Source organism: Pseudophryne corroboree, chromosome 4 (assembly GCF_028390025.1).
Source record: "Pseudophryne corroboree isolate aPseCor3 chromosome 4, aPseCor3.hap2, whole genome shotgun sequence".
NCBI classification, from domain to species: Eukaryota; Metazoa; Chordata; class Amphibia; order Anura; family Myobatrachidae; genus Pseudophryne; species Pseudophryne corroboree.
The window spans coordinates 495687250-495702813 of NC_086447.1; the positions used below are offsets into that span (position 1 = coordinate 495687250).

The 15564-nt window shown below is 44.8% G+C and overlaps 2 long non-coding RNA genes across 2 annotated transcripts in view; both read right to left on the reverse strand.

Moving 5' to 3' along the window:
- LOC134911539 (uncharacterized) overlaps positions 1-8105 on the reverse strand; it is a 54978-nt gene extending 46873 nt beyond the window's left edge. Inside the window, exon 1 of the long non-coding RNA XR_010176652.1 lies at positions 7895-8105. This is a non-coding gene — a long non-coding RNA (uncharacterized LOC134911539). The remainder of the gene's footprint in view (positions 1-7894) is intronic.
- On the reverse strand, positions 1239-6453 carry LOC134911540 (uncharacterized). The gene is made up of 5 exons (XR_010176653.1): positions 6360-6453; positions 6117-6221; positions 5214-5294; positions 4626-4809; positions 1239-1607 (listed from the first exon to the last, which is right to left on the reverse strand). It is a non-coding gene; the product is annotated as an uncharacterized LOC134911540 (long non-coding RNA).
- Positions 8106-15564: the final 7459 nt, after the last annotated feature.

A 15564-nucleotide genomic window follows, 5' to 3' on the forward strand; every position in this document is an offset into this window, starting at 1 on the left:
AAGGAGGTTTGAGGTTTTAGGTTGTGGTGGCGGTTTTCGTAGTCTAGAGCCTCCGAATTTGGCGGAAAGCAGTGCTATTCGGCGGCTTAATTTAGCGCAGCAGAGCTTGGCTAGCATTTCCCCTTCGAGAAAAGGCGAGTCGGTCACTACCTCAGGGGAGGACCAGGTCACCATCTTATGGAGGGACCAGCACTGTGCTAATTAAGGGGAGATGGTTCTACCCAGGACGGATTGCGCAAGGGGCGGAAACTCCGCCCCATTTGTTTAAAAATTAAAGTTTTAAGCCATGGCCGAGTTGACACTGCTTTTTCGCCACCGGTGAATAATATTTTCAATTCTGATTAGAATTTAATAAATCTGGCTGTGACCTCCATTTTTTCCAATTTATACAGTTGTCTGTGTCATTATTTCTAGGTTTATTGGTTCTAGTTTGTGTAATAAATAAAACATATGGGTGACTTAATAGTGCTAAGATTGGTTATAGATTTTGTTAGTAGTAAAACTTGTAATCTTGGGACAATAAGTGTTTATGTTCTTGCCAGAAATTCCAAAAGCTCTTCTGGTTGTTGTAGTGCGCAGGCAATTTGGAGCAGATGCAGAGTGAGTGCTACACTAGTTTTCATAGCTTAAGCTGCAGGGTTTCACTTTGTTCATGGCAGGAAAAGTGGGCGCAAGCAGTTCTTTTACTTAGACCTTCTTTTACAGGATGAATGGATGGGATGGGAAAGGGCATTCTAAGGTATGGTGTTTCATAGTAGGAATTCGATTTGCAACTTACTGTTTTTTTTTTTTGCAACAGTCTGTATGTCAGCTGCAATCTTCCAGTTTTCTGGCCATGCAAGGATCCACCTGATCTAAGATGTTTTGCCTAATAACATATAGTGCTAAGATTGGTTAAAGATTTTGTTAGTAGTAAAAATTGCAATCTTAATGGTGAAGTTACTGGATGGTCTTTGTCATGATGATTGCAAAGTCTCTACATTTCAAGGACTAGAATAGCTTTAAACAAGAAGGAGATTCAATCTCCGGCCTTGCTATTGGGCACTTACCCCCTGCAGCAGCTCAGAATTTAGGCCTTCATCTCCATAAGACCTGGGCCATGCTGTGAGCTGTTTTTATCCATTTGCATCCTGAAATATGGATTCAAATTTGTTACTTTAAATATCATAGGGTAAGATGAATACAGTAACAAAAATATACATTTATTAAATAGAGATGCAGAGATAAACTTACATTAGCTTAACGTTTTCATTAATCCAGTACAACGTTGGCTTTTCTGTTCACAATGCTGTGTACCTTGCATTTTGGGACAGTAAGTGCTTCCGTTCTTGTCAGAAGATCCAAAAGCTCTTCTGATTGTTGTAGTCCGAAGGCAATTTGGAGCAGATGCAGAGTGAGTGCTACACTAGTTTTCATAGCGGAAGCTGCAGGGTTTCACTCTGTTCATTGCAGGAAAAGTGAGTGCATGCAGTTCTCTTACTTTGACCTTCTTGTAACAGGATGATTGGACGGGGTAGAAGAGGGCATTCTAAGGCAGGCCGGGTATTGTAAGGATGTGTTTTAACTTTAGAAAATGTGCATTGACCGGGGCACAAACGAATACACCTCTGGGAAAGAACGTATAGTTTGTGGTTGGTTAGGGCCGAGTTGAAAAATCAAAGATTATTAAAGGTATTAGCAGCAATGATCCTTTTGTGATTAATGAGGAATATTCCGCAGATGTTAATTTATCGGCTAATTTGCATATTTTATGCTTTTATGTGCTTGTGTATGCAAATAAAAAATTGCACATGCAAGATCATTTGTTGTTACTGCCATATTGGAGAGGTTTTACTGTTTTTTTAGTAGTATTAGAATACATTTGTAGCAAATATATAGTTACCCCCAGTAACCCCCATGGTTCCAGAGGCACCCCCTTTCACGGGTTATAACAAGGTTTTGATTAGTAAATAAACCAAACGTACCTCTTAGCAGCATGACACCATTTTCTTTTTTTTGCAAATTAAATTTTTATTATTTTTAAGAATGCCAACATCAAGTAGTAATATCAGAGATACCACATCAAAAATTCCCAGAGTCATAAACATTAACAAGATCCGTAAAGGGAATGTTGCATTTCCACTAACATATCGTATCTCTAAAAACATAGCTAGAATTACAACTTCTTATACATATATAAAAAGGAAGATAATGGAAGAGGGAGAGGAAAGATAAAGAACAAGAAAGAGAAAGCTGAGAGAAAGGGAGTAAAGTTACTCCCAGGATAGAGGAGGAGGGGAAAGGGTATCCCAAGAGAAAAGATTTAGAGGGAAATGGGAGGGGGAAGGGGGGGTTCTCTCCTCCCAACTCGGGGATCCCTCAAATAACAATAGCAGGGGACTACTTGAATTTAATAGAAAATTAGTTTTTTTCCTTTAAAGGGAAGATTTATAATGGATTGTCTCTTTGTATTCCAGCCAAGGGCTCCAAGTGGCAGTAAAGGATGTGTTTCTCACTTCTAGAGACGCAATGAAGTCTTCCATTGCCATATAGTGATCTAGGCGGGCGCTCCACTCCTTCATATTAGGAATCACTGTAGATTTCCAGTGTACTGGAATGACTGCCTTGGAGGCACTTAAAATATGGCGTAAAAGTGATTTCTTAAGTTGATGTCTGGGTATACGCGTAAGATTTACTAGCCAAAAACTAGGACAAAAGGGTAGATCTTCGCCAAGAATAATGTTAGCTGCCTCCACCAGTTTGTGCCAATATGATTGAAGAAGAGAACATTCCCACCATACATGTAGGGGGGTACCTACCGCTATCCCACATTGCCAACATGTGTTGGGTACTCCGGGATAGATTTTCGCAAGGAGATTCAGGCATCTATACCACCTTGTGAGTATTTTGTAGTGAGTCTCCAAAACCAAAACATTGGCAGTTAAGGAGAAGGTATTATTATAGATATCTTCCCAATCATCAGTAGTCACTAAACCCGCGAGATCTAGTTCCCAATCCTTGACATATTTAAGTTGGGAAGAAAATCTGTGGTCTATTATCCATTTATAAAACATAGAGAGAGTGTGTCTGGGACATGTTTGGGAGAAACACAGATGCTCAAACAAAGTCATAGCTCGTTTACCCTTCCCAGAAAAGCAAAAAGTCATTAGGTAATGTTTAATTTGGAGATATCCATATTTCCTTGTTTGGTAGATTCCATTTAGCCTTCAATTCGGGAAAGGGTATTATGCCAGATTCATCCAGCAGCTGATCTACTCTCAGGATGCCTCTTTCTCGCCATAGACAAAACGACAAGGAGTGGCAGCTTGGGGGAAACTCAAGATTCCCAAACAATGGTGAAAGTGGAGAAGAGGGCGCAGAAACATGAGGTAGAGTACGTAAAAGGCGCCAACACATAAATATAGGGCCAGCTATCGGGTGCAGCACCCGGGGGACTTTGGAGAGCCAAGGGGAATCTGAGCTAAGGGAGGGGAGAGAGGCCAATTCAATGTCTACCCATTGTTTCTTGGGGAGTTCACGACTCCACTCCATAACTATCGTAAGGAGTACTGCCTGGTAGTATGAGAAAAAATGGGGAAGTTGGAGACCTCCTCAGTGTTTTTGTCTAAAAAGAATATCATGCTTAAATCGTGATTTGCGTCCTGCCCAAATGTAGTCTCTAATCTTACGTTGTAGTGAGGTAAACCATGATCGGGGGATAGCGATGGGCAATGTTTGCAGCAGGTAAAGGATTCTGGGTAAGATATTCATCTTAATGACTCCTTTTCTACCTATCCATGATTTTTTTCCCCCACCCCATTTGGTAAGGTCAGATTGGAGTTTGGATAAGAGTGGGGAAAAATTTGAATGGTAAATCTGAGAAAGATCCCTATGGAGGATCACCCCAAAATATTTTAATTGTGTTGGATGCCATGCGAAGGGCAAAATGGATTGGAGAACTTGAAGACTCGTCTGATCCAATGTTAAATTCAATGCTGTGGACTTATGCAAGTTAATTTTGAAATTGGAGAGAGTGCCAAAACGCTTAAATTCTTTAAGGAGATTGGGTATGGAGGTCAGAGGATGAGATATCACTGCAAGATCATCAGCAAACAAGGCAAGCTTATATTCTTTCTTTCCCACCTGCAGCCCTGTGATGTTCACGTTCTGATGAATGGCCCTCGCCAGGGCCTCCATGCATAGTACAAAAATAAGCGGTGACAAAGGTCAACCCTGATGAGTGCCATTCCGTATCTGGAATGGGTCGGACAGCTCCCCATTTATATGGACATGAGCCGCAGGCCCAGAGTACAGGGCCCGAATTCTCTGGAAACCTACTCGGCCCAAGCCCAAGTGTTCCATTATCCCCAACAGAAAATCCCAATTGACTCTATTGAATTCATTTTCTGCGTCAGTAGAGAGGAGAATAGAAGGAGATTTGCAGGTTGAGGCGTAAGAGATTAAGTCCAGGACCTTCGTGATGCTATCTCTGGCCTCACGGCCTGGGACAAATCCCACTTGGTCCGAGTGCACTAGGTTAGGACGAAAGAGTTTTAGGCAATTCGCCATTAATTTGGCAAAGAGATTTAAGTCTACATTTAACAGGGAAATGGGCTTATAGCTGGAAAATTGGGCCGGATCCTTACCCTCCTTAGGGATCACCGTAATGTGTGCAAGCATAGACTGATGAGAGAAGGGGGACTGGTCCGAAACCTGGTTAAAGGCTCTAAGCAAGCATGACACCATTTTCTACCAGACCAGAGAGGAGATTGTGGCTTCACAGGCACATTTGTCTTCCCTCACAAGTACAGCAGGGCTCCCGTTACGTATCTGTTAAGAGGTAAAGTATATACATATTTGATTGCAATACATCTGCAATGGAAACACAATGAGTGTGAAATAGAATTAGCCAAAAATTTACTTACCGAGGTTTTGGGTTTACATACTAGGAATTCGATTTGCTACTTACTTTTTTTTGCAACAGATTGTAAGTCAGCTGCAATCTTCCATTTTTCTGGCCGTGCAAAGGTTCCACCTGATCCAAGATGTTTCGCCTTATAACATATAGTGCTAAGATTGGTTATAGATTTTGTTAGTAGTAACAATTCCTATCTCAATATGAAGATCCTGGACGGTCTTTGTCATGATGATTGAAAAGTCTCTACATTTAAAGGACTAGAATAGCTTTAAACAAGAAGGAGATTCAATCTCCGGCCTTGCTATTGGGCACTTACCCCCTGCAGCAGCTCAGAATTTATGCCTTCATCTCCATAAGACCTTGGCCATGCTGCGAGCTGTTGTTATCCATTTGCATCCTGAAATATGGATTCAAACATGTTTCTTTAAATATTATAGGTTAAGATGAATACAGTAACAAAAATATACATTTATTAAATAGTGAGGCAGAGATAAACTTACAGTAGCTTGACGGTTTCAATAATCCAGTACAATGTTGGCTTTTCTGTTCACAATGCTGTGTACCTTGCGGATTGGGACAGTAAGTGCTTCCGTTCTTGCCAGAAATTCCAAAAGCTTTTCTGGTTGTTGTAGTCCGCAGGCAATTTGGAGCAGATGCAGAGTAAGTGCTACACTAGTATTTATAGTGGAAGCTGCAGAGTTTCACTCTGTTCATGGCAGGAAAAGTGGGCGCAAGCAATTCTCTTAGACCTTTTTTTACAGGATGATTGGATGGGATGGGAAAGGGCGTTCTAAGGCAGACTGGACACTGTAAGGATGTGATTGAGCTTTTGAAATGTGTTGTGACCAGAGCAGAAATGTATATGCCTCTGGGAAAGAACGTATGGTTTGTGGTTGGCCAGGGACGAGTTGAAAAATCAAAGATTATTAAAGTTATTAGCAGGTATTAAGGAGGAATATTCCGCAGATGTTATTTTATTGACTAGTGGGCATATTTTATGCTTTTATGTGCTGGTGTATGCAAATAAAAAATTGCATGCGCAATATACTTCGATAATGTGTTGTTACCGCCATATTGGAGAGGTTTTACTGGTTTTATAATAGTATTAGAATACATTTGTAGCAAATATATAGTTACCCCCAGTAACCCCTATGGTACCAGACGCACCCCCTTTCATGTGTTATAACAAGAAATTGATTAGTAAATAAACCCAACGTACCTCTTAGCAGCATGACACCATTTTCTACCAGGCAAGAGAGGTGATTGCGGCTTCACAGGCATGTTTGTCTTCCCTCACAGGTACAACAGGGCTCCCGTTACATATCTGTTAAGAGGAAAAGTATATACATATTTGATTGCAATCCATCTGCAATGGAAAGACAATGAGTGTGAAATAGAATTAGCCAAAAATGTACTAATCGAGTTTTCGGGTTTCATAGTAGGAATTCGATTTGCAACTTACTTTTTTTGCAACAGTTTGTAAGTCAGCTGCAATCTTCCATTTTTCTGGCTGTGCAAAGGTTCCACCTGATCCAAGATGTTTCGCCTGATAACATATAGTGCTAAGATTGGTTATAGATTTTGTTAGTAGTAAAAATTGCAATCTTAATGATGAAGATCTTGGACGGTCTTTGTCATGATGATTGAAAAGTCTCTACATTTAAAGGACTAGAATATCTTTAAACAAGAAGGAGACTCAATCTCCGGCCTTGCTATTGGGCACTTACCCCCTGCAGCAGCTCAGAATTTAGGCTTTTATCTCCATAAGACCTGGGACCTGCTGTGAGCTGTTATTATCCATTTGCAACCTGAAATATGGATTTAAACATGTTTCTCTAAATATCATAGGGTAAGATGAATACAGTAACAAAAATATACATTTATTAAATAGTGAGGCAGAGATAAACTTACAGTAGATTGACATTTTCAATAATCCACTACAACATTGGCTTTTCTGTTCACAATGCTGTGTACTTTGCATTTTGGGACAGTATGTGCTTCCGTTATTGTCAGAAGATCCAAAAGCTCTTCTGGTTGTTGTAGTCCGCAGGCAATTTTGAGCAGATGCAGAGTGAGTGCTACACTAGTTTTCATAACGTAAGCTGCAGGGTTTCACTCTGTTCATGGCAGGAAAAGTGGGTGCATGCAGTTCTCTTAGTTTGACCTTCTTGTACCAGAATGATTGGACGGGGTAGGGGAGGACATTCTAAGGCAGGCCGGGTATTGTAAGGATATGATTGAACTTTTGAAAACGTGCACTGACCAAGGCAAAAACTAATACACCTCTGGGAAAGAACGTATGGTTTGTGGTTGGTCAGGGCCGAGTTGAAAAATCAAAGATTATTAAAGGTATTAGGAGCGGCGATCCTTTTGTGGTTAACGAGGAATATTCCGCAGATGTTGATTTATCGACTAGTGGGCATATTTTATGCTTTTATGTGCCTGTGTATGCAAATAAAAATTGCACGCGCACGATCATTTGTTGTTACCGCCACATTGGAGAGGTTTTACTCGTTTTATTATAGTATTAAAATACATTTGTAGCAAATATATAGTTATCCCCAGTAACCCCCATGGCACCAGACGCACCCCCTTTCATGGGTTATAACAAGGTTTTGATTAGTATATAAACCAAACGTACCTCTTAGCAGCATATCACCATTTTCTACCAGGCCAGATAGGAGATCGCGGCTTCACAGGCACGTTTGTCTAATAATACGTTTACCTAACCGCAATATACTTATTATAGCTGTAAAGTTACTAAGCTCAGTGTTTGTCCGAATTTGCAAATCACAGAAATTTAACAGACACAGAACACGGGAGTATTGGCTCAAATAGAAGTTCAAAACAGGTTTCGGACAAGCATGGGTGAGACATGATTCTAAGTAAATTTACCCCTAAATGTCTGTGTAAGACACAGAGTAACAGTAGCAGAATTTAGGAAAAAACTGAAAAGTACAATCTCAGATACAGTATGCTAACTTCAAAATGTTGTACCTTTGTAACATGAAGCGGGAGCTGACTGTCATCTCTCCAGTAGGTTTTCCTATAATTCGATATTCCCTCTGAAAAATATTTTTTTTGGGGAACTGATACTGTGTATGGCGTCCACTTTAAAAAAATCTAATAAAAAACCCCTTTAGTCTCTGCTTTTTCCCAGGAGAGTGTGACCGACAGTCTGCGTCTGACAGTTACACAGCATCTCAGTTGGCAGTTATGGCAGAGGGGGCGGGGCTATGTATTAAAATGTCACATCACCGCGGTTGCCATGGTAATAATTGTAAACAAACTATAAATTATGAATAAATGCTAGAAGTTAGACCCACCCAACACCCCATAAACAAAAATGAACAACTCTATGTGGGAAATGTAATAGAGTGTGTATTTATAAAACCGCAAGTTTTCTTGGAGGCATTTTGTAAACTGAGAGATTTACAAAAGGACATAAAATCCAACCTGTGGATCACATTTTTTTCATTTTTCAATGTTCATTTGGGATTCACCACAGGTTGGATCATAATAGGTTCAACATCTCTAACCCCTATCACACCTCAACAGTATATGTATTTGCAAGCATCCTTCTTCCCTGGCCCCTTTCCCACAACCCCTTCCACCACTTCCTTTTCTTTCCCTACACCTTTCCCCCCTCAGCTGCACTCCATTATTTTTTTATCCTTTATTTTCGCTTTCACTTATCACTATACTCCTGTCACTATCAAATTATATTTTGAAACTCCTATATAGATATATTGGCCAAAAATATAAATATATCACTCCACTTTCCCTCCTCAATGTTAATGGTAGCACCTCCATAAATATATGCACTCCTGATCTAGCATGCTCCACTTTTTCCCCACTCATTTAGTTTGCTTGTATAAACTTAGGACCCAATATTCCCTTTTTATATATTTATAACTCCACCCGTGTGAGTACTAATTTCCATCTGTCTTAGTTTTACTTATTACTATTTTCTGGAATATACATCCTTTACATAAAATTTTTTTTCTTTGTTTCTGTTTCTTTTATTTATTCTTTATACTTGCATTTACTCTATCTTCCTTTTGTTTTTAAATTTTGGTCTCCATTAATTGATGTGTTTCTAATATATTTTGTTATTCTTTATAACTATCCTATTCCCTCATACCTCTATCAGGGCCGGTTCTAGCCCTTGTGGCGCCCTGGGCGAAAATAGGGGTGTGGCTTCATACAGGGGCATGGTCAGTTATGCCCCCTGTAGAGTGGTGCCCCCATTTGTGCCCCCTGTAGAGTTGTGCCCCCATTTGTGCCCCCTGTAGAGTAGCGCTGCTTACAAAAAAATAAAAAAAATAATACTTACTATCCCCGCTCCTGATTCCCGACTGCTGCTGTCCTCCACCGGCGCCGCTCCTCGGATCTATGGGAGAGATATCATGACGTCTCTCCCATAGCACAGCATAGACACTAGAGGTCAATTATGACCCCTAGCGTCTATGTGCGAGTCCCACAATGCTGTGGATTAACAAAAATCCTTTCCTCGTACTGTCCGTCTCCTCTGGGCACAGTTTCTCTAACTGAGGTCTGGAGGAGGGGCATAGAGGGAGGAGCCAGTGCACACCAGATCTAAAGTCTTTCTTAAAGTGCCCATGTCTCCTGCGGAGCCTGTCTATCCCCATGTTCCTTACGGAGTCCCCAGCATCCTCTACGGACTACGAGAAAAAGATTTACCGGTAGGTTTAAAATCTTGTTTTTCTATTTTGTTTCAGTCGGCACTCTTATGACTCACAGCACTAATTAGTGTTTAAGGATATGCAACTTTGAAAGTACTTTGATATGCTCTAATGGGGTGGTCTTCAGTATGCCAAATGTCAGGATCCCGGAGCACAGCATACCGGCGCCGGAATCCCGACACCCGGCATACCGACAGGTATTCTCCCTCGTGGGGGTCCACGACCCCCCTGGAGGGAGAATAAATAGCGCAGCGTGGCGAGCCCGCAAGGGGCTCATTTGCGCTCGCGACGCTGTCAGTATGCCGGCGGTCGGGCTCCTGGCACCGGTATGCTGGTCGCCAGGAGCCCGGCCGCCGGCATACCATGCTACACCCTTCTAATGTGTTACTGTGCAAAATCCTGTTACTTATGTGTCAACCTTACAAGGGTAAAGGATATAAATGCATTCATTGTTTCAAATCTCCTTCAGTATGTTTCTATTCATGACTTTGTAACATTCCTAGCTGTGTACCAATTTAACCAGCCAACATATGTGTATTGTGACTGCATGGTTATTTGTTTCAGGTGTGCTTAAACAATTTTGCTGGCTTCACTATTTATTACTCTGATTCAGCCAGTACTATTTATAAGCTTGATTGCTAACCCATGTTGCTTTGTTTGGCAAAACATCTTTACGATATCCTTCTGGCAGGGTAAAATTTTGGCAATTGGATACCAATACCATTTTGTCTGATATATTTCTTCATTAAGAGAAGTAACATACTTTCACTCATTTAATTTCTCAGACTTTTCTATATTCAGGACTCTCATTGGTGATTCAGTGAGGTCCTGTTCAGTTGATAACTGACAGACAGCTCACAGTATAATGTCAAAAGCAGATCCTCTCTTTTTTTCATCTTCACTAAATACTTCACCTTTGCTCTTATTCATGAACTCTCATCAATGATCCTGGGTAAGATACGGGAGGTGTTTCTACTACCAAACCACACTTAAAATGCCCAATCACATCTGATCTAGGAAGCAATAAAGTGCTGGGCCGGACCAGTACCTGGAGAATGACCCCCAGAGACTATCCGGTGTAGTAGGTCTTAGGTTAAATCTAAAATCCAGCCTAATGTTGACAGCAGATTCATACATTTTCTTACTTCTGTCTTTTTCTATATTCATATTTATTACCACTAGAATGTGTTGGTCCTAATTGTGAACCTATTAATAATTTTCAATTACTGATTACTGTATTCATTATATATATATATATATGTACACATTTTTTTGAGGGTGCTGCACTCTAAATTCCCTAATGTAGGGTCTGACTGGCATCCTGCTGCATATTGGGTTATTTTTGCCCTAATTAATTAATATTTTCAGATTGTCTGTTTCTCACGTACATGTAAACAAAATGAATATGTAATTTTGCATGGTATAGTGAACAAAGGGCTTATTAAATAGTTTTGTTAAAAAGGTTTTTATATGGTTGCTAATAAAAGTTAGGTTTTAATTTACATATGGTTTTTAACGAGTGCGCCAACAAAGGGTCTTTCTTTCTTGTCCTTGGTACATCGACTGCCAGTAGTATTATACTGTACCCTGGTGCACCACCAACTAAGTATAACTGGCAATGTTAGCATTTAGAACATTTAGAGTTGGTTTCATTAATATAATACCAATCTTTGCTCTGATTGTTTATTGGTGCGGAAACATACTGTACTATAGTAAGAGATGCCGTACTAACTCAGAATTTTTTTAAAGGGGCAGTCATGTACAATGCATGGTTTAACCCGCATTCCATAAGCCTACCAAACTCGTACTTCATTACATCCTGGCCCAGAAGCAGATTATGCAGGGGCAGAAGTCCAGGAGGCATTGGAGTCAGTTGCCGCCGGACTCCAGCAGAGAAGAGGGCACCTTCTCCATTGCCTTGGGTGCACTTCAATCACTGTGCACCAGCCAGTTACAGCCACTGTATGAGCACTGCCCGCCCCCTGACAACCCGGCTGCACAGCTCCCTCCCTAACACTCCGGTTGCACCGCTCCTGCACAGGGCCATCTTAACAGCAGTGTAGGCCCCTGGACAAAGCAATGCACTGGGGCTCTAACCCATCCTCCAGCAGTAGGGGTGGGAAGTGCTACTAGCAGCAGCTTTGATGTCCCGCGGGCAGGGCCGGTGCAAGGATCCTCAGCTCCCTAGGCAAATCTTCGGGGACACCCCCCCCCCCCCAATCCTAAATACACAGTCCCTTAGGTGAAAAAGTGTGGGGGCGCCATCTTATAGGTTCCACAGCCACCGCCTGGTAAAGAAGCAGCACTGTAAACTATCATTTCGCACCCTCCCTTAACTCATAAAGGGACAGCGTGCTGAAAAAAGGGTGTGTGGTCTCACAAGGAAGGGGCAGAGCAGGGAAGCTGAGGGGGAATTAGAGGAAGGGTGAGGGCAGGGACGCTGAGGGGGAGTTAGAGGGAAGGTGAGGGCGGGGATGCTGAGGGGGGGTTAGAGGGAGGGCGAGGGTAGGGGCGAGGACAGGGAGTTAGAGGGAGGGTTAGGATAGGGACGCTGAGGGGGATTAGAGGGAGGGTGAGGGTAGGGAGGCTGAGGGGGGTTAAAGGGAGGGTGAGGTCAGGGAGGCTGAGGGGGAGTTAGTGGGAGGGTGAGCGCAGGGACGCTGAGGGGGGTTAGAGGGAGGGTGAAGGTAGGAACACTGAGGTGGTTAGATGGAAGGTGAGGGCAGGGACGCAGAGGGGAAGACAGTAGGAGGGTGAGGGTAGGGACACTAAGGGGGTTAGAGGGACGGTGAGGGTAGGGACACTGAGGTGGGTTAGAGGGACGGCAAGGATAGGGACACTGAGGGGGGTTAGAGGGAGGGTGAGGGCAGGGACGCTGATGGGCAGTTAGAGGGGGGGGTGAGGGTAGGGACGCTAACGGGGGTTAGAGGGAGGGTGAGGATAGGGACGCTGATAGGGATTAGAGGGAGGGTGAGTGCAGGGATGCTGAGGGGGAGACAGAGGGAGGGTGAGGGTAGGGACACTGAGGGGGGTTAGAGGGACGGTGAGGGTAGGGACACTGAGGTGGGTTAGAGGGAGGGTGGGGGTAGGGACACGGAGGGGGGTTAGAGGGAGGGTGAGGGCAGGAACGCTGAGGGGGAGTTAGAGGGGGGGTGAGGGTAGGGACGCTAACGGGGGTTAGAGGGAGGGTGAGGATAGGGACGCTGATGGGGATTAGAGGGAGGGTGAGTGTAGGGATGCTGTGGGGGAGACAGAGGGAGGGGGGAGACAGAGGGAGGGTGAGGGTAGGGACACTGTGGGGGGTTAGAGGGACGGTGAGGGTAGGGACACTGAGGTGGGTTAGAGGGAGGGTGAGGGCAGGAACGCTGAGGGGGAGTTAGAGGGGGGGTGAGGGTAGGGACGCTAACGGGGGTTATAGGGACACTGAGGGGGATTAGGAGGGTGAACTGTGAATGGGGTGAGTGCACATCTAAATCTAAGATGCGCACGCGGTCGTGGCAAACGAGGCACAAATGCACCTAGATATAGCCACAACATGCTTGATTACATCTGTACCCCACTTCACCTCACCCCACCCATTACGATTTTCTATAACCCAAGTTGTTTTAAATATTCCCTTATTAAATAGCTACAAACATTTGCAATTAAAAAAAAAACTTACCTTTTTTCTGCAGCAGTGTGCTTCTTCTGTCTTTTCCACTCCTGTTCTTGATGGCCCTCCTCTTTCTGCATAGGCTCCTCTTCTGCTGGACGCCATTACGCTCCACTCCTGTGAGGGGAGAGAAGAAAAAGAGGGAGGGGGGGGGGCAGTGCTGAAGACTGCAGTGGCTTTAGAGAGAAGGGAAGAAGAGGGGGTGGTGTTGCTGCCTATCTGTCAACTAGTTTGACTTTGACAGGACAGGAGGGAGGAGAAATTAAGTAAGGAAAGGGAGGGGGGGGGGGGGTTTGGCCGTGCGGGGCCCTGCCTGCATCTGTCGCAGAGAGAAGGCCTGTTCATGCTGCCAGCGCCACTGCCTGTAATACACTGTGACAGGCAGTGACTGAGGCAGCCGGCAGCAGCAGTTAGGACAGGAGCCATAGACTAGAGGCAGGGCAGAGGGACAGAGATGGAGGAGGCGGGCCGCGGGAGCCGCTCTGCATGGTGCGGGCGCCGCTGCCTGTAATACACAGTGACAGAAGAGGCAGCGGTCAGCTACATGCAGGCGAGTGGGGGGACAGTCACTGCCCATTCAGTAAGGAGTCAGGGAGGGGGAAGCACCTCTTCATGCTGCCGGCGCCGCTGCGTGACAGGCGCAGGCTTCGGCAGCCGGCTGCAGTATAGTAGCAGAGCAGGGAGAGCTGCTTTGCGGACTGTGCTGATCTACCCGCCGGCTCGCTCCTCCTGTAAATCAGACGACGCCTTCTGCTTGTCAGTGTAGGTAGGGAGCGGACTTCTCCCTGGTCATCGCAGCAGCATGGAAGGGGGGGAGGTGGGGACAGGACCCGGACATCCAACACCAGGTGAACAGGGAGCGGGCGCCTCGCATCCCTCACAGCGCACATCCTGTGACATACTGTACTGCACTCCACTCAGCACCGCCCTCCAAGTGCCGGCGCCCATAGGCAGCTGCCTAAAGCTGCCTAATGGTAGCGCCGGCCCTGCCCGCGGGCAGTAGGGGGTGTTCTATCTTCCACTCAGCATGTAGGACCTGGAGCAGTAATTTCTGATAATTACTCCTTTACTGCACAGATGGTGGGAGATAGGGTGGGAGGGAGAACACTAAACTGTAGAAGGGGCATTGGCTTGAATGAAGGGGCCCCATTATATGACTTACAGGGTGGTAGGGCAGGGTTTAATACACAGGGGAGGGGTGTATAATGGAGTGGACTTAATATTCATAATTTTCTAGTGGGAGGGCAGCTTGCTTGACTGCAGATATCTTCAGTTCCTGGAAATAGATTTCTTAGCTTTCAATTGGGTAAAACACTAGAGAATCCCACCTTTCAGGAGGTACTGGGGACTTGAGGATCAGAATTGAAGAGCTAGAGCAATCCACCAACGAAAATATAAAATTGCATACCAAGGCATAGCAATTGGCCCGTATTCTGTGAAGGTATCTGCCTTTGTAGATGACTTATTACTTTACTTTAATGATCCCATTGCAGCCTTCCCCTCACTACTGACCATACTGCAGGATTTCAACTTGATATCTGGCTCTTTAGTGAATTTTGATAAAATGGAGGCATTGGCATTGGATCCGCAGGCAAGGCTAGGTTGGGGTTCTGCATTTCCATTTAAGTAGGCTGCTGACTACATACCCTATTTGGGGTTACGATTATCATCTAAACTCACTGAACTCTATGTCAGCGTCCGGGGTCTTACCGGCACGCCGGAGCTGCGAGGTCTGCTGTGCGGGTGGCTTGTGGGCAGCGGCAGAGGAGGGCTGCTGCAGCGGGTCCACTTGCGGGTGGTAGGCGACGGGGGGGTCCGCTCGTGGCTGCGGGATGCCACTGCAATGGATCACACCAAGGGCGGTTGCTAGGAGACCAGGGGCGGGGGAGTGTCTGGGTGCCAGCAGAAAGGTCTGCTTTACTGGGAGCCGCCATGTTGGAGACCAATTCTGAAGCAATAGTGCAGGCTTCCTGCGTATCCAGCCAATCCAGGGAGCTCTCTCCTTATAAAAGGGGTCTGGTTTATGACAGGGGCGCCAGTGCTTCAAGTTACAACCCAGTTGTAGGTGCTATAGCTCTGTGCTCCCAGGATTCTTGCCGTGTCCTGGTTACTCCCTGGCTCTGCTTCGCCGTCTCTTAGTTGCTGCCGCAGCCCTGCCGTTTCTAACCTACTGCCGCCTGTGGAAGCGCTCCTGGAAACCCTGACCCAGTAAGGGCCTCTGGGCATGGAGGGTCCCCGTGCTTCCAGCTCGTCTCTCTAGCCACAGTTCACTAGGCCATGCCTTTCAGCCTTGTCTCTCAAGCCACAGT